Here is a 15,467-nt window from a genome sequence, read left to right as displayed (position 1 = left end):
AACTAATTTTAACCAAGAAAGAAGTACTGCTGGATCTTAGCGCTCTTCTAATGGACGTACGCTCTCCCAGGATAGCTTGGGACCTATTATGAGATGAAATGATTTATTTGGGGATTTCAAACGTTTCAAATAAATCTTTCTTTTAGTCTTTGAATTATTATGTATTTTTCTAGCAGAGCCAGGGATATGACACTTCGTGTAGGTAAGTCTACAAGTCCAAGATGACCTGAATCTTTCCACTCACCTGACAGTGGAAACCTTCTCAGCGACTTCCAAAAAATTAAGCACGGAGAAGGAGCCTCGGGGGGCTGACTGCTCACCTTCGCAGCGATGATAAATGAAGCTTTTCAGCTTAATTGCGCCAAGGAGCACTGCCACGCGCAATGAAAACATTACATGCAGGACGTCTGCCGCAGCAGCGTCGCCGGGTCGCGAGGCCCAAGCGCTCGGCAGTCGGGAGATGCCGGGTTGCAGCCGCCCGGTGAAGCTCCGCGCTGCCCGGCGGCACCATCCCTGCGGCTGCGGCGCGGGGCGGTTGCATGGCACTGGCACGGGGCAGCCGGCCGGGCGGTGGGTACGTGCCGGGGACAGGGACGGGCTGCCCCGCGGGGGCACAAGGCAGGTCCGGCCTCCGCACCAGCCTCCCCAGTCCAGCACAGAGCATTTTTCATGGAGACAAGGACTGGTGCCCGTGTTTTGGACGGGCCCCACTCCACGTGCCGGTCCGTAGCCGGGAGGACTCCCCCCGCGCTGCTCACCACGACAGGCGATGCCGAATCGCTCCAGGCTGTCCAGGGAACGGAGCCCCGCGGCTCCGGGACGCCGTGCTCCCGCGCCCAGCCTGGGGCCGGCAATGCCGGTGCGGTGGGATCGCGGGCCAGAGCGCTGGGCGGGAACGGGCAAAGGTGTCAGCAGCGATCGCATCTCAGCCCACCCGTGAGACCCCTCCATCCACCCCCTGCTGCCTCCACCCTCCTCCAAGCTGGATTTGCTTAATTAATTAATTAATCCAAGGTGAATGTCGCACATTCACCCCATCCCCAGGGAGGGGGTCACCCAGGCACCCGCGGGAATTTCCCTCGATATTCAGCCTAAACTTTCCCATTCTGAGTCCCCAGGGTCCCCCCGGCCCGTCCTGCCTCCCTCGCGCCCTGCCCTTGCAGCCGGGCTCGCTGAGCGCGGGGGGGTCATTCCCTCACCGGAGGTGCGGAACGGGGGGAAAAATGAAATGCTTTGAATTCCGCGCGCCGCGGCTGCTGTCTATGCAGCGTGTTGGGCAGCGAGAGCTAACTCTTCCTCCGGGCCGCACCGCTGCGAACTGGGAATACCGGCGTCTTGGGAACGGAGGGCAACGGGGAAGCCGCACGTGGCTGCGCGAAACCCGACGTGCCGGAGCCACGGCCACCGCCGGGCACCAACCGGGAGCGCCGGGGGAGCAGAGCAGAGATGAGCGATTCCTGCCGTGGAGCCCACAGAAAACTGCCGGGGCTCAGTAAATAAAGGGAGACTCTAAATATTATTTTTGGTAGGAATTTTCATATAAAAAAAACCATCATAAATCAGGCACAATGCTACAATCAGCACATACTTGTGAATAAATGCATCCTGTAGTACGTTTCAGCATAAATTATAGCCATTTGATTTAGGCTTTGCTGCACAAAGCTGTATTATTTAAATTCAGCCAGAATTGAGTCCACTCACATTGCTACACATTTATAAAACATATTCATGATTATTGTCATAAACTCCTGAGAACTGGCTGCTGAGTTATTTTGCCACATCATCATCTATAGTAAACAAGACTTATTTTACATTTCTCTTTTCTTTCCTGACAATCTGCTACGAAACGCTCTGCAGAATTAATGCCTCAGTTACGACCAGGTTTTCTCCGGCAAGCGCAGAATAACACCGATCTTCGGTACAGCACGTGCAACCTGCGCAGAGCCGGAGCACCGTGCAGGGCGCTGCGTCGGGCTCCTTCGCCCGGGAGCGTCGCGCAGGCACCGGTGTCCGTCCTCCGCGCGCCCGGCGCGTCCTGCTCCGTGCCCGGCGCGTCCTGCTCTGTGCCCGGCGCGTCCTGCTCCGTGCCCGGCGCGTCCTGCTCCGCGTCGGCTCCCCCGGTCCGGCGCCCGCCATCGTACCGGCCTCCTGGGCTCCCCCTCTCCCCGGGCGGCCTCCGCTGCAGACAGAGCTCGGGGTTAGCGTGTCGATTTATACATTTCAGAAGCAAAAGCATCTACCCAAAATGCAGAGTTTTGCTGTGTGAATCACTGCTGTTCTCCACGCACAAGGCAAACCCACGGTCCCTTCAGCAGAGACCGCAGAGACACGAGACAGGGAGTGCGCTGTAATTTCAAAACACTCAGATCATCAGAGAGAGTCATGGAGGATCTGGCCTGAATAACAAAAACTCCTGCAATTATAAAACCGTCCGGTGCCGCTTTCCCTCCCCGCTGTGCCGGTAACGTGTGTGTTCTTCCGCCGGCCTGGGAGGATCTGTCAGCTTGGGGCTTGCTTGTCTTACCAAATTAATGTTTTACATTTCTCCGCTAGTTTGCGAACTTTTAAAAAATTAATCCCATCATTTCAACAAGTGTAACAACTAAATTATCATCTTTACATGATTAAAGTCTCTGCTGCGTCTTTTCTTGGCAAACATTACATGCACATAATTTTACAAAATGTAATAAACCAACCATAGAACTATTAATTTTAGCATGGTATTCATAACAATTAGAAACGCATGAACCTTAAAATGATAAAAACTGAAATGAATACCAAAATAGTATGAAACACAAGAATCCAGCTCTTCAAACCAGGGGAAAATTGATATTATTGTGTAATGTCACAATATACATTTGAAAAGACAAAATAAGCATCGCGCGGGAAGCAGCCCGGTGTACTGGGACGCAGCCAGGCTCTCCGCACCGCTCCCCAGGGCAGGGAGCCGCGGGATCCGGCCCGGCCCGCCAGCACCCCGACCCCGTCGCACCGGCACCGACACCGACGCTGACACCGGCACCTCCGCTCTGCCGGCCCTGGCACCGCTGCGGGCAGGCGGGAGGGAAAGAAACCTTTGCTTTCCCCAAAAACCCAGCAGCACCTGAGGTGGAGACCGCTCCCAGCAGAAAAGAGGGAAACACTGCAGCAGCAAGTGTGCCAGTTCTCAGACTGACTGATGTCGAGGGCTTGACCACTCTGCAGCCGCCTGCCCCTGCTTCGCCGCAGCCAAGGGAAATCCCGTTTCTGCCCCCAGCCGGGATGGCTCCGCGCTCCCAGGGGATTCACGCTCGCTTTCTCACGTTTTGGGAGGAAGGGAGCTGCCCGGGGGGGGGGACGGGCCCTTCCCTGGAGCCGTTGCTGCGTGGCGCTTGGTCCCCGGCATCTGCGCGCAGGCAGCCCCGGCACAGCCAGGATGCTGGAGAAGACCTGGAAATTGTTCCACTTTCCAGAAAGAACCACATGAGTGAGAAGATTCACTTTTTTTTTTTTTTTTCATTTTCAGCAACTGAGATCTTTTTTAAAAAAAAAAGGTAAAAAAACTAGACATTAAGTATTTGATCAAAAGCCAAAAACAACCTTTGGTATCAAGGCATTCTTGAGCTGCTTTGTTTATAGATACCGAAATATACACACCATCCCACACTGCTGTAACCACTTAGAGCATAAAACACTTCCATAAAGAGCAGCCCCTCGTTACAAATCACACACTGCTGCATTTCCCAGGTAATAAACGTCAGGCGAGGCGAGAGGCAAGGCTATAGCGAGTCTTTCTACGAGATGAGAAGAGGAAAAGCCATCGTTAGGGGGAATGAAGAGGGCCTAGCAGAGCCCTACCACTTGCCAGCCTGCTTTTTTTGGAGTGTCCTAGTTTAGAGAATTCCTTACGGACTGGACTTTTCTGCATTTCCTTTCCCATTATCGCTGATTGCCAAAATATTTGTGCAGTGATGGAATTTGCCTGCCAGAACTAGAGCAGGAGGAGGGAGCTTTACTTTAGTCTGACCTCAAGTCATGAGAGGTTCTGGGTCTCCTTCTTCAACTACTACAGCTAAACTCTGGCCTGAGTCCAAAGCTGCCTAATGAGAATAACCCAGCTGGTCCCTCCCTTCTCCAGCAGTCCCGGGGGATGGAGCAAAGGCACCGTAGCTATTCCAGGACGGAGGGATCTGATTGAAACAGCCAGAATGTTTCCATCCTGCCTGAGCATGCTAGGAAACTTTTGGAGAGCGAATATTTTAGCAAAATATGCTAAGTGCCTCCAGATCGATGCCTGGAAGTAGGAAAAATCAAATAGCTTTGCCATCGTAAACAGCAGAAGAGCACAGAAGAGGCCAGTGAACAGTAGGACAAACAGGAAAGACTTGGAAATTTCTGGGGTATTGTTTTAAACTCAAGACAGAACATTCTGATCTACTTTTACTGTTTTGATGTTACATTTCGTGTTTTAAAACACTCTGTGCCTATACAGACATGCTGCAAAAACGTTCAAAGAATTCAAATGCACCAACTGCTATTTATTCGGCTTTCCTTAGTTATTTCTGATTAGCAACATTTTCATCAGAACGGAAATGAGACGTTTAAAGAAAGGCACGGGATGCCGTTGGGCTTGTTAAATGACCGGCACAGAGGAACCGGGGAGTCCCCCTCCCGCCTCAGAAGACAGGCCAGCTCTCAGCCGGCCACGCGCTGCAGCTCAACTCTGCAGCAGGTACCCCGGAGTACTGCGGCCACGGCTAGGACATACCGTTTTGTGCATGCAAACAAGCACGAACGTCCTAACTGACCGGTGACTCACGGTCTAGAGAGGAGGCACAATACCGATCGGCTATCGCCGGCTTGCAGGACACTGGTAAGCAGAGACATAGCACACCCTCTGCTTCCTCACACAAGCAGGTTCAAAAGTAAAAGCACACTTTTCAAGGTACGGAGGAGCAGCTGGCACCCGCCCAGAGCAGCTGGCATCCTGCTGCCACGTGCAACGTTATCGCCGGTTCTGCTGCTACCTTTGGAGAAAGCTAAAATCGAGGGCAGGTTGCTCCCCTCGCTCCTGCTCAGCCAGGCAGGCAGTGCCATAGCTCCCTGCGCGCTACGGCAAGGCGCACGTGCTCGGCAACCTCATCCCTCGAGCATCACGCATTTCCCTCCGGCGTCCACAGCAGCATCAACCCGACCCTTTCCCCAGCGACACATCCCACGTGTGCCGTACGGCCCCTCCGCAGTCTCTCCTGAGCTCACACCGACCCTTTTTTCCAGTTCACACCCTCTCAGTGCCTCCCCTCCTGTTCTCGGGCTTGTGTCGCTGCCCCGCGGGGCACACGCGGCTCCTTCTGCCCCCCAGGACGCCGCGAGGCTTTGAGCTGTTCTCCAAGGTCTTCAGATGGGAGGACAACAAGGGTCATGGCTCTGCTGCAAACATGTGTCCCGGACACTTGTGATGATTTTGGCATCAGAAATGGCCTAAATATTTTTTCAAGAGCAGTGAGTATCTTTGTCTCTCAGGCACAGAGAGACTTTTCTTCTGCGTCTGCTCAGCCATTTATACTGCTTTGTTGCTGCCAGTTGGAAGCTGCAGTTTGCAAACCAGGCCCTCCCGGAGCAGAGCGAATTTCAATTCAGGCCGAGGAGTCTGTTACTGAACCTCAGCCCTTGGGTTTAGTTTTACGATATATGCTTACCATACTCTTCCCCTAACACACCTTGAGGGCAAGATCGTCCCCCGCTGCATGCTCAGCTTTGGGGTGTGTGCTTCCCACAGCCCCCCGGTGCAAGGCACCCTTTGGAGGATCTGGATCTGCCCTCCAAGAACGACCTCTCTGATCCCTCTCCTGGGGAGCAAAACTGCTCACCTGGAGTGACACGCGCTAAGGGTGCTCATGGCATCGAACCTGGGCCATTTCCATGCTTCCAGCATTTTAAGTGTATAATATAAGCTTCATTCCTGGCACAGGTTTTTAGTAAATGGGCATTTCACTGTGACAAACAGTTAAAGGAGGCAGATCAGATTTGGTCCTATTTAGACAGTCATAATCTTTGGAAATATTATGCTTCCAGGAGCATGCACTACTGGATTAGCACTACGCTTAGGAGGAAGGTGGGAGAGTACAAAGCATCCTCTAATACGGTCACTGCAAACGTGTAACATGTCCTCAGGCTGGAGAACGATATGCTAGAAAGACGGAGGCGGCAGATCAGACCATCTTAGCAAGGCAGCTCATCACACCTGGCTTTACCCAGCTTTTATATACTGGGGCAAAAAACAGGCTTTTCAAAGACAGCCCCAGCCCCAAAGAGACAATCCTACCAATGAAAAGCCAATATTCTCCTTTTAAATGATGCACTGTCCATGGATCAGCTCCTCATTTTGTCGGCTGGTGGGCCAGCAGAAGTCTGCAGCCAGACAGGGTATGACAATTATCTGCACATTCAACTCTCTGGACAGTTTTACTTTTGATTATCAAGCCCTTCAAGCAGGTATCTGAGCCGTCAAAATACAGAATCCCCTGATGGTAAAAACACTTTGCAGAAGAACTCCTGCAGCATTCCCGTGTGAAATGCCCTGGGAGTCTGCAGCAGGGCTAAGGGTCCTCAGCCCCCCCCGGAGCTGCACTGAACAATTAGTCTCAACTGAAAATCAACCACAGAAGTTCAGATTTTTTTTCTTCCACTTCCACAGTTCACCTTCTGCTCTGAACATGGAAACCATATGGCAGACAGGTCCTATCCCCTGCCAAGAAATTCTTGCTTGATGAGATCCCTGCAGCTATCACCGCGGCTACATGGGCTTCCAGCAAGGGAGTTCAGTTCCTGCTTCAGCCAAGCTCCCCAAGCAGCCCAGGGAGGAAGAGGAGTTGCGCTGTGCGGGGTCCGAGGTGCCAGAATTTGTGCTGTGGCTGTTGCCTGTGAGGGTAATTGCCCTCAGGAGGAGTATTTTCATGCTTGTATCTTCATCTCTGGCCCTCAAACTGACGGAGGTTGTGAAATCAGCCTTGCTCCGCGCTCTCTGCCACAAGCAACACCTCAGCGGGAGGCAGAGATCCAGCTTCAGACTCTCTCTTCTCCGTGGGAGGTGATACGGATAGGGGCGCAGAGAGCACTTGCCTCTGGACTTGCTTTCACTGCAAAAAGCTTCCAAATGTTTTTCCAGCATAGATGGTCCAGGCTTTGGGAGCACTGAGATTTTCACCTTCCCTGACTTGCAAATGAGAAACACTAGTGGCCAGGTTTATAGAGGAGGAATATCCAAAATTCAGCTGCGTGTTGGGAACCATCATGTAAATACTGCACAAATCTACACAGCAGCCCAAGGCAGGGAGGGATGACTGCAATGAGCAGCTGCAATTGCAAGAGGTGGGACACCATATACAGAAGTACCCAAACCCAAATTTGGTGAGGGCGCAGCACCAACACAGTTAGTCTTTAAAGATACTAAGGCCTACAATGTCTGCATTATTCCTAGCTTCATTCTTACTCTTGTGGTACAAGTACCATTTCTCATGCTAGGTTTTCTCCTGAAACAACTGCTGATGTGGGAAGAAGTGATGTGGATGGAGTAATCAGTGGCTTGAGTGATTGCCTTGTGAAAAGGACCAGGTCTGACGCATGGAGAGGCTGCTATCAGGGGATCAACGTCTCTGCACAGGGTACTGTCTCTTATCTACATCTGTGTCTTGTTTGCCAGGCGTTTGTGATGTGCGTCCATTTGTCAGTGAGAAAATGATTTGCAAATACAAGTTATGGCAAGAAGGACTGATGGAACTAAAGCGATAACAAATGAAGACACGGCCTCTCCACGGAGCGATCCTCAGCCTGAAGCCGAGTCTGGTCTTGCTCCTGGCAGCTCGGGCAACCCGCACGAACAAGAGCAGAGCTCTGGCTAGGGGAAGCCTAGCAAAACTCACATAGCCCAGGCGCCCTGCTGAAAAGGGGCTGTCTTCAAAGGCACCCAAATGACTGAGAAACCGAAGTGCATGGGCTTCTGAAGAGAAAACGGGCTCCAAACACTGAAATCGTGAGGCACCTTAGATAACAGCACTCCACCTCTCGCCAAAGGGAAGCTGAGCCACATGGTTTCTTTGGTGGCCAGGAGATCTTCATCCTTTTGCTGAACTCGACTTTGCTGCCCAGAAAGTGGCTTTACCGCGGAGATGCTGCTCCAGGCATCCCTCGCTGGGGACAGCTGAGCTGACACCCGACCGCTGCCGCCTCCATGCCTCACCTTCGAGGCAGAGACTGCTTTTATCCGGGCGTCCCTGAGGTCTCCGGGGAAGGTCAGGGCTGCCGCGTCCCTCCAGGGATGAGCGTCCTCCACCCGGGCCCAGGCCGCCTGTTCGCCCCCCGGCCGCCGGCCCTGCCGTGGTCTCTGCGAGGCCCCAGCCTCCAGCAGTCCCCAGGCATTTGGGGAAGGAAGGGGCACTCTGGCACAAGGCACCAGACGTTACTGCGAAGAAGCGAGCCCTGCGTACACCCCTGCCTTGCAGCTGCTCCAGCAGCGAGCCGGGAGCCATCACGCGCTCTGCGCAGCGCCCTGCACGAGCGGGGCCAGGGCCGCACAGACGCGGTGCTCCGGCCCCAGTACCAGCACCCACAGCCACGACGAGGCGAGCAACCGCGCAGGGTGTTCACGGCACGTTCTCCCGCCATCCCTCCCGTCTCGCGCCGTGAACCCCCGCCAGCTCTGCAAGGGCCTGACCTTGTTCCAAAGATGCGTGCGAACGGCTGGTGGCTGGCACCCGCGCTGCCGTCCCGCAGGGACTCCTCGGCCCCGCTGCGGCGACACCGCGCTTAAACGCTCCCGGGAAGGCAGGAAACGCGGGATGGGCTCGGAGCGGGCAGAAACGCAGTGACCGGCACCTGAAAACCGGGGAGGTTTCGGGCAGCGGAGACCCAGCGCCGCGGCCCTGCGCCAGCACCAGCTCTCGCGGGCCGGACCCAGCGCGGTGCCGGGGCGTCCGCGGGCAGGCCGGGATCGGGCACGGGAGCTGGGCGGACCACGCGGGCTGGCGGGTTTAATTAAAGCGTGGTGGCTCGGGCGGCTCCCCGACGAGCCCGGGGCTGGCGCGGGAGGAAGCTCGCGAAAGGCCCGCGGAGCAGCGCGGCCGTGCCAGGGCCGTATCGCCTCCCCCCTCCTCCCTAACCGCCCCCCAGGGAGGCCTGCGGGCCAAGCGCGGGGACGGACGCAGCCAGAAATGGGGCCCTGCCTGGCTCCAATCAGACATTTAAATTTATTCAGGAGGAGGGGAGAAAAGGAGAACCTTTCCTCCCCCGGCCGCGAGCCGTGTCCGAGCCGGCCGTCCCTCCCCTCCTCCGGGGCCGCGGCCATGCCGGGGCCGGCCGGGCGTCCCAGGCGCCGGTGCGGGACGGGCTCGGCGCGGCCCGGAGATCCCCCCGCGTTCCTGGAAGCGTGGCCCTGCTCTCCGCTCCTCCGCACGCATCGCGCCGGCCCGCGACCGTTTAACCAGGCGATTCGCATCTCTGCCCCCGGTTTACTGCAGCGCCAACTCCCCGTCGCCCGCAGGCTCTGCCAGCAAAGGTTTCACCTCCGCCGCTGTTAAAGCGTGTCCTAAATCACGTCAGGACGCTCCTCGGGCACACCACGGGCAGCAGCGCTGCCATTAAACACTGCGTTAACGACCGCACTTTGAAATCTGTCATTAGGCCAATCTTTAATCCATGTAATATGTGCTATTAGCTACAGGTTTTTCTGGTCAAAATGTCAAACTTCTTCAGAAAATTGAACTACACAACACCAGCTCAGTTGCTTCTCCTAAGGAGGCCCGTAAATTGGTCATACGAGAGAACACATATTTTTCAGCAAGAGCTACCTTTCATGAAACAATCCCTCCTTTGTAAGGCACTGTAAGATCAGCAAGTGAAAAGCATATTTGGTCATTGTTATTAATTAGCTCTTTGTCCCTGTGAGGTTCTGCTCCTAAGATGCCCTTTTCTTCCGCCGGAGAGGAGCCGGATCTCCCTCTGAGCCCGGACTCGCCCGCTGCGTGCTGTGCCCCCTCCTCACGCGCGGCACCGCGCGCGATCTGGAGATGTAACGCCGTTGTGCAAAGTGCCCGCGGAATGGTTAACGGCACGGAAAACTTGCCTGCAGCCAGATCCTAAATAAAATACATAGAACTACAGTGAGCCTTGCACCCAGCTGCTGAGTGTTACAAAACAGTACTTTATGGTGGATCACAGGAGACCAATGTTCTTCCCACGCTGCCGTGGCTTTTGGCCAGCTCGGGAGGAAGGGACGACTGACCCGTGAGCTGAGGCAGAGGGTGCCAGCGGCTGCCACCAGCGCACAGACTGGCAGGTTCAAACAGGCACGGGACGCTCGCGGCAGCACCCAGTCTGGCACGGAGGGGCAGGAGCAAAGGCCACGCAACCCCCTGCCAGCACGCCCAGGGAGACCCTGCTGCAGCATCGAAGCCTGGGGACACCGAGCGCTGAGGTGACGGGCTCCAAGACACAGACAGCGCTTTGCACCCCCAAACAAAAGCCTTTCCCCCTCCCTGACCCCCCAGTCTACTTCATCCAGCCCAAAGGAGGTTAAGCGGTCACCACCACCAGCAGCAATCCCAGGGGCTGAGGCAAGACCCGTGCAGAGGGGAGCAACGGGGCAGCCTAGCAGGAGGGAAATGAGCTCTTTTATCCCAAATACCTGAAGCTCTTCTCTGTCCTACAGATGCAGTTACTCACTCTTCCAAAACTCTCGTTCATTCTTCCACCGCTATCGCTGCTATGGCTTTTACTGCTTCTTACGAACATCTAGACCTTTCTCCCCTTTCCCCGCAGTGTGGGGCGGGTGGGTGTCCACGAGCTGCTGTCTTTCCCGCCCGCAGCGGACGGCTCGGTGGGCTTCAGAGGCAGCAAGCCACTAAACACGGCCCTGAAAGGCCACATGCACCTCCGAACTCCCGCCCTCTAAGGGCATCAAATCACTGTTCCACACTGGCACACAGGGATCCAGCAGATACCACACTTAACAAATTAATTGCCATTAAATGAAGCACTGACTTCATCAAATGGGGTTCGCTGAAGCTCCCGGGAATCAGTGTATTCCTACATTCTCCACTTTTGGGGGAAGAAGTGAAATTGTGTGTCATACGCGTTACTCTCGTTTTATGAGAGGGAACTGTCTTTTCTTCTAGAACTTCTTACACACATTCGCTGTCATTTACCAGAGTCTAAGCCCGCGTCCTCCCGACGCCCGCTCGGGGCAGGAGCGGATGAGCCAGTGGGGAGGAAGAGCGGTCTCCAGCGCGACTGCGGCCCGTCCTCTGCCCGTCCCCAGGCTCACACCGCCTAACTCCAACGCCATTTCCTCGCTCTCGGCAAAGGGTCTGGTGCTCACGGTCCCCAGGACCAAACTACTGCCCGGCTCGCGCTGACGACACAGGATTTGGGCTGTTTCCCTGCCTCTCCTCTCCTTGCAGCCTGGAGCGATGCCGAGGGCTCCCCTCTCCCACCGCGGGCTCGGCATGCTGTTTCTGGGCTGATTTCACCGGGTACCCGCTCGCTGGGCAGGCTCGCATTTTTCACCCCGGTGCTTTGATTCAAGCCTGCCCATCGGCCCTCAGCAAGCGCCGGAGCCCAGGGAAGAGCCACGGGTCCGGCCCCAGCCCCGGCCCAGCCCCCCTCACCGGGCGGGCAGGGACGCCCCGCCGTGTCCCCGGCTCTCCCGGAGAAGATGGACAGGACTGTATTTGCTGAAGAACTGGAAAGAAAAAAATCAATGAAAGCGGTGCAGTCAAAACAGTTTCTGGCGGAGCCTGCGCCATCCTGAAGTGAATATTACTTGGGACTAAATTGTTTTCCTTATCTAGCAGTTTGTCCTAAGGAGCTGGACTTAGCCTCCCAGCGAACCCAATAAGTCTTTCGGTTTGACTGGAAACTCCACATTTTTCCTTTTTAGAAAAATGTCACAGACATTCCTCTGTTTCATTACTCTTTGCTGCTTCTCCTTTCCCTCCTATTAAAGCACTAGCAAGGAGAGGCTTCGTCGAGAGCCAGCCCCGAGCTGGACACAGGCCCAGACTGTCTGGACGTGGCTCAACAGTGGAAAGACCTATTGTTTTGCTTGGCAGGCTACTGGTATTTTTCCTTATGCCCAGAAAGGCTGCGCCAATTTACAGCCAGTGACCTAGGGAGGGGGAGGAAGAGGCTGACTTGTATTCCACCCTTTCCCCTTCAGTAATCGCGATCAGTCGGAGGCACTCGCGCTCCCTCCCTCCCTCCCTCCCTCCGAGCAGGGCGCATCATCCTGAAAATTAGCTCATATATCCAGAGCAGCAGTTCTCCCTCCCTCCGGGTGTCCTGTGCCCCTCTCACTCATGTTCCTGCTCGTTTCCAGCTTAGTCTTTCACAAAACCAAGGGTTTTCCACCCAGCCAGGATCCGCTCCTTACGTACCCCCGGGGGGGCAGGTCAGCCACCACGGCTCCGGGCCGGCATCTCCAAGCCCTTCCCATGCTCGCGAGGCCTTCCCAGCGCTCCCGGCCATGGCACAGGCGCCCGGGGGGATGGCGAGCATGTCCGGCTTCTCCCTGGGACAGCAGGGCCACCAGCGTGGCCTCCCCGATGCTATCTTGGTACTTCCAGAGCCGGGGAGAGCAGGAAGCACAGGGCTGTGGGAAAACTAAACAAGGAAGTTAGCCAAGGTTTCTCACACCACGGAGCAGGTCTGCTCCCTTCTCATTCAAAGTGCTGGGCACAAGTTCAGGTCAGGACTTTGTCTTATCACAAACTGTTTCTTCCAGGCCCTGATACCATCAGCAGCTTCTGGGGCTGCGGCATCCCAGGCAGAGCCGCACGCCGGGGCCGCTGCAGCGAGGTTCCCGCCAGCTCCGTCTCTGCCGTCAGCTGCGAGGCTTGTCCCTCGCTTTCATGCCATGTGGTGCCACAGCTCCATTTCTCACCCACTTTGTATTTTACACTGAAGTCTGGGGGATTTTTGCACAGTTTCCATGACAGGATTAGAACACAAGCTCTTCCCCTCCTAACCACTTGAACCAAAGCCATGAATCTGCTTGGCTGATTGTCAAAGGCAGGAATTTGGAGAAAGCGATCTGCACGCCATCTCCAGCATCAGCTTGAGTCGTAACATCCTGCAGCTAGACAAGGCCCTGGCTCAGATAACGGCTCTAATCAAGCTTACCTTCTGGAGGCAGAGCTCGGTTCCCGTGTCCACGGCATGCCAAATTCCACACAGCGAGTGTCTCCCTGCACTGATTAGAGCCAGACCGCTTTCCGAGACAAGCCGGAGGCCCACGGAGCCGGCGGCACCCTGACCCCTGCACAAAGCAGCCGCGCGCACCAGGCAGCCAAAGCCGGCACCAGCCCGTACACCGGGACGAGCAGAGGCCGTGCAGGAACTGTGATGCAGATCAGCTAATTTTTCTTTTTTGTATTTGGGGGAGGAAAAAAAAAAGAGAGAGCTGGAACTGCATGTGATCTGATTCTGCTGTTCTCCTGAGCCTGACCTGGGGAGACTTCATCTGTGAGCATCAGAACGGGGAAGAACGAGGCGTCTCACAAAGGACTAGCTTCCTGACCCTCCAAGATCCCCCACCTCAGATCCTGAATCACCAGTTGCTTTTCTTAAAAACCAACAGAAGAGCAGCAGTGCTATGTAAAAGTGCTAAAAATCTGCACTTACGGATTTTACAGGGAGCAGCAATTCACTTGCCCGGGGTTGGGGGAGGTCTAGGCCTGCCTTTACATCCATCAGCAGAGACATTGCTCAGGAAAGGGGGAAAAGGAAGGAGCAAAGCAAAGGGCTAGTTTAGTTCACGCATCCCTCCAGCATTTCACGTTAATTACTCCTCTCTTCTCTCAGGCCTGTTTGTCAAACACTTCGAACCACAAGCCAGGCTTTACTGGGGTGGGCAGCACAAAGGCAGTCTCAGGCAAAGCCCTGCTAGCCTGAACTGCCCACTTCCACTGTTGTCTTGCACCACTCATGTATATTTGTTCATAAAAAGAGGGTTTACAGGTGAACTGAAGAGCGAACATGGACCTGAGCCAAACCCCACTGCCTGTGCGGGTCTCCTGCCCCTTCCTCAGTCTCAGGCTCTTCCGCGACCCTGGTTCACGCTGCGTCACGCGCCTGTCACACAGCTATCTGCACCGCGGCCGGTGCGGCAGGGCAGCACTGCGATGCCATCGCACGCGCGGCGACTGCAGGCTGGGAGCAGCCGGCTTGCCCAAAGGGTGATTCAGTCCCGACCCCGCTCTGGAGACGTCCACCTGTCCTCACTGGCTACAGCCCCAGCCCGAAAAGACGAGAACCCTCGCGTGGACACCTGCATTACGCACCACGTTTTGGGCCACACGAACGTGCCCTGCGCTCCCCAGCTCGCTCTGCGGAGCAAGGCAGATGGCTACGGGCCAGGTCTAATCCAGTGCGGGCTGCAAACTGCCCTTCCCAGCGGGGTCTGCTCTCAGGTGGGTCTTCCAAACGTTGCCTTAATACAACTAGCCAGCAACAGCAGACCCCCCCCGATCACCCCAACCCTGGCACGTCCACGGCAGGGAGGGTCCCTCCCTCCGCTGGCACCGGCGTGCTGAACGGCAGGTCATGGACACGGGAAGGAAGAGGGCTGCCAACGCGCTGCCCTGACTGATGGCTTCTGGTCAGGGCAGGGACCCGCACAGCGTTCCTGTTCTCATACAGAGGCCCCTGAATACAGTGGTCCAAACAGCATCAGCCTTTCCTTCTCCTCCCAGCGTTAATGTTTCTCCCCTGGTCCCATTTGCTGGCCTCGAAAGCAGAGCAAAGAGCAGGGTGGTACCAGCGGGCACAGGCTGCCCGACCGCCTTGCAAGGCCTCTCCAGCACAGCAGCTCACACCTTGCAGCTGCTCTCGCAGTGCAGCACATTGCGGGCTCCGTGCGTATGAGGCACTTGTGCCCAGCACCTTCCACTTACGATCAGTTCAAGAGATGGATTTCAAACTCACAAAGCTCCAAAGCAGCGGTCACCAACATGTTGAAGGACAACATGTTGCTTATGATCAAAGGAAATAAAACCTTCAAAATAACGCCAGGAGGGTAAGCTAATCAGAGAGCTGCTGCAGCATGAAGCTTGCTCAATATTGCTTATTGTTGTCCAGGGACAGCCTGATGTTGGTGTCCACCACCCTGAAAGATCCGGGTCCTGCCTAGGTTAGAGACTACTTCATTGCTGCAATACAGCAACAGGTTGAGCAAATGACCTTCTGATCAGATAGGAAGGTTTTCTCAGTGAGGGTTTTCATACAGAAGGTGACTAGCCAAAAGCTGATGAGCACCATGTCGAAGTCACGTCTTCCAGGTTTTCAAGGACAGAGTGGGATTAGGTAACCGAGCCTGGTGTATGGCACAGCAGTTATAAGTACTGGATTTATCTTGCAAATTTTCTGCTTGATTTTCTACTGGAAATGGTCCTAGAATCTAGCAAATGTAAACAAACTATAGCAAAGTAGCATCG

The 15,467-nt window shown here is 55.3% G+C and overlaps 1 long non-coding RNA gene across 1 annotated transcript in view; it reads right to left on the bottom strand.

Annotated features, from left to right (window-relative positions):
• Nucleotides 1–1,516: 1,516 nt before the first annotated feature.
• The window catches only part of LOC135330187 (uncharacterized), a 53,514-nt gene continuing 39,563 nt past the window's right edge, over nt 1,517–15,467 (bottom strand). Inside the window, exon 3 of the long non-coding RNA XR_010392002.1 lies at nt 1,517–2,179. This is a non-coding gene — a long non-coding RNA (uncharacterized LOC135330187). The remainder of the gene's footprint in view (nt 2,180–15,467) is intronic.

Source organism: Dromaius novaehollandiae, chromosome 17 (genome assembly GCF_036370855.1).
Source record: "Dromaius novaehollandiae isolate bDroNov1 chromosome 17, bDroNov1.hap1, whole genome shotgun sequence".
In the NCBI taxonomy this organism is placed as follows: domain Eukaryota; kingdom Metazoa; phylum Chordata; class Aves; order Casuariiformes; family Dromaiidae; genus Dromaius; species Dromaius novaehollandiae.
The sequence above is the reverse complement of the archived record's forward strand: the minus strand, read 5'-3'. Positions and strand labels throughout refer to the sequence as shown.